Consider the following 4,162-nt stretch of genomic DNA (forward strand, 5'->3'; position numbering starts at 1 on the left):
AAAAAGGTCCCCATTTTTGAAAATCGATTCTATCTAGTGTAAAATTTTCCAAATCGCTTGGGGGGGGGGGGGGTCCACATTTTGGAATCCTAGGGGGGGCACACGTGTGGCTCAAACATTCTGAACGCACCACATTTCTCTTAAATCAAAACATTTTTTGAGGTGATGTTCCATGACAGCTACACATGGTGGTGAAATAACCTCAATCAAGTTTACTGAGAACATTCGCTTAAATCCACCATACTTGATGACACGGTTGAAAATTACGTTAATTTAAATAATTTGAATAAACTTTTACCGAGAATATTGAGAACATCGCCAAGCGATGAACGCTTTTTTCCCCTTTTCAACTGATAAAATTGTTGGTATGATGGTATGACCTTCGTGACTTCCTCTATCTAGCGAAATATACGAAATCTGCATTATTCATGAGCACTTGATTTATTTTATTCTGAATGGATGAGGTGAAGTTATACTGTTGGTCATACATTGTAATATTCGGTGAGTGCCACTAAAAAAAATATACACACTCATCTAGTGCGTGAGACGCATGGTCACTCATTTAGTGAGTGAGACGCATGCGGATGGGATGAAGCAAAGCGAAAGAGAAGCGCGCAACTAGAACATAGAGTCAATGGGTACTACGTGTTTGTGTTTGTGTCCGTTTTCTAACGACGGAGTGACGAATGTATGCGCGCTATATCGTTGTTCGTCTAAATGAGTGACCATGCATCTCACGCACTAGATGAGTGTGTATGTTTTTTTTTAGTGGCACTCACCGAATATTACAATGTATGCTGTTGGTTGATTAGATAATATTTGCTTAATTTTTTAACGCTAACCAAAAAGAGAATATAATCACCATGAAGTGATTGGTAGGCATCTGAAATTTCGTTCGCTCCAACCAGAACTTATATTTCTTTTATCATTTTGTTTTTAATGCACACTATGAATCGAAAATAGCCACAAATCCATTGGCACCTCTATATTCTACTTATTGGACCATTGACTACTGTGCGATCGATGACGTGATAATGGTCAAGTACACCCTTGCACCCAAAATGTCCCCGAGGCTTTAAATACATGTATACATTGTACCTATGTACAGAAGCTGTGCAGTCAGTCAGACATTAGCCAGTGTAAAAAAATGTGTACGTATTGTAGCCCAAGAAGTAGTAGCCCAAGAAGTCTCTCGATATAAATTTATCGACGCAACGCATAGCAACAATCATATCACATTTGAATTTCGCTAAATACGTTTGACTGACAATTTCACTTTTATCGGCTTGCTCAGTTAGATAGAACAATTTACGTACTTACTTCGGTCATTAAACTACAGTCTCCATGGAAAGTCTGGATATATGTGTAGTCAGCAGTCGATAGTGGAAAAACATGGGAGAATCTGAAGATTAATACTTGAAAATATTGTTTTGTTTGGTTCACTGCTAGAAAATAAATTCTCAATTCCCCATGGATGTCTGTAAAATGTGCGAACGAAAAAAAAATTGTAAGAAAAATCCGGCAAAGAGAAGACAAAATTCACCGCTTGAAACGAAAGAGACATCGAAAGGAATCGGAAAACTATGTGAATATATAATGTGGATGTGCACTTTTTTCTCTTCATCCACAAAATAAAGCCAGTGCAAATAAAGTATTCGTGTGTTGTTCAATGTTTACGTGCCTGCATTCTTGCCAGCCCAAAACTTTTAGTATAGTCAAGTGTATGGATTGCATATTGAAATTGAGCTAAATCGTTTGTGCACATTTTTGAATAAAATAATAAAAATAATAACACCGACACACACACACACACACAAATTCAAATGGTAAAATGTGCAAAAAGCTCCTTCTCAAAAGGTTCCTATTTTATACGAGAATAAAAAACGAACAAAATCATAAAAAACCATTTCCGCAGTCGAAGTACACCTTACAAAGTATAAACTTGGCCAAGACTTGAGAGTTGTAATAGAAGCAGCTGAATTTTTTGTCGAAAGGAAACACTTTGCTCCAAATACACAACACATTTTTACAATTTACCAAATCATTCAACATGCAGAAGATATTATTTCTTGAATTTGCCACACACACACACACACACACACATACATACTGCCAACTCAAAAAAAACAACAGCGAAGATAACACCGGAAAGACGCGCGCGCGATCAAGCAATAAAATAGCAATACAATTTGTTTTTGTGCAATTTAAATGGCACACCGGCCCTGAAGACATGGAGCGTTTTTTTTAAACCAACCATAACTAGCACTATGCATTTATTGCAGCAAAAATCGTGGAGAGACGCTGAGTATATATAACAAAAAACGACCACAAAAACCCCGTAAATCCAAAAATACACTTTTGTTAAGCAAATCACAAACAACACACATAGAAACATTCGTGAGATAGACATTTTTTATTGCCTTCGTAGCTACAAAAAAGCGGGGAGCAGTCTGAATTTATTATTATGCATCGTTAGATTTATTTAGCACCGTTTCGCTTGGTGTAAAACAATGAGCAGAACTGTTACTTGTTCTTTGTTCCACTTCCACAGTAGTGTGACCGAATGCATACCCAAACGAATGGTAATCCAAAGATAATTTAAAGAAATCCATGTAAAAAAAACCATCTCAACTGAAACAGAAAGAATTCAAAAAATAATTAAATGCAAACAATTGAAGGTCAATGAAGATTATTGAAATGCATCAATCAATTCATTTTATTCAACGTTTTTTTGTAATGTTTCAAATATTCTCCGTATTTATTTAAATTCTGTGTGACAATAATTGTCAATATATTTTCCAGGATCACCACATACACACTACGAAATTCTATTGAAATATCCCTTAAATTTACTAAATAATATAATCCATATATTCATATCGAGATTTTTTTTGTTGATAAAATACATAAAAATACGGTCACGTTTGACATGTCACAGATCTCCGGGCGTTTAGCATTAAAAACTTTTATTAACGCTATTTTTTCAATAAGTTATTGTTTCGTTTATTATACGTTTAATGATGTACGTTTTTTTCTCTCGATAAATGTACTGTAGATATTTGCTACATCGTAGAGTTGCAACCTGTATTATTATTTGTATCAAAAAGAGCAGTGTTGGGTGCGAATGCTAACCGATTTTTTTCTCTTTTTCCCTCCTCAAATTCCATCCAAAATTGATGTCCAATCTGTGATGATTCATTATTCCAGTGAACTTGTTTGCCAGAGTGGTTCATAAAAAAGTATAAGCCGCCGTTCGTAGTCGAAACTGTTGTTGATTTGCTTCGTTGCGCTACCACCGCATGTGAAATAACAATTTCTGACGAATGTGATGTGGCATTCAATTATAAAAATCCATCAATTGCTACGATACGCTGCACTGAAAAAATTACAGACTTATACAAAGTAAATATGTGTCATGAATCCTTCCGATTAATCTTCTGTCACAATGAGCAACACCATTGTTGCGAGTAAATCTTTATTGCCTCAAAAACGCTTATTCTAGTCCAAACTGCAGTTTTGGGTGATGCGGTAAATTTGAATTCGTATACGTAATGAAAAACAGTCAGTAAACACATTTCATCGCGTGGAATCGGCACTATTTTTTTTTTCTCTAAAATGCGCAAAAACTTGGATTGTGATTTCATGAATTTCGAATTCATTTGCCAAGTTTCCATCGTCGTACCGATGCCACCAATTGAATTTACGTGATAGTGAAACGTGCATATTGCCACATGTCACATATGTGTCGCTGAGCATAAAAATGGGAATACAAATCGATTATATCAAGAGCCGAACATGACAAATTAATTATGTATAATTAAAAATTCTCGACTTTTTCCAAAAGCAATGTGTTAAATTGAAATATTCGGTTATAATAATGAGTTTTATTGATAACGCTTGCCCAATACTTTGAAATTCGGCCATGTGAATTTAGAAACTTCCCATGTAGACGCAGTCGAAAATCGAAAAAAAATCTAAACAATTTTTTTCGGATTCTAATATAGTATTTTGTGTGTTAAATCCATTGGTGTTATCGGCATATCGAACTCACTTTGATGAATGAATGTAATCAAACTGAAAAATGCAACATGAACAGAACAATAGAAAAAATATAACAAAGGCGCAATATATGCGAAAGAACGTAACATGAAAAAGTAGATTC

The sequence above is a fragment of the Sitodiplosis mosellana genome, unplaced genomic scaffold, assembly GCF_009176505.1.
Source record: "Sitodiplosis mosellana isolate CC-2019 unplaced genomic scaffold, AAFC_SMos_1.0 Smas_scaffold_6167, whole genome shotgun sequence".
Taxonomy (NCBI): domain Eukaryota; kingdom Metazoa; phylum Arthropoda; class Insecta; order Diptera; family Cecidomyiidae; genus Sitodiplosis; species Sitodiplosis mosellana.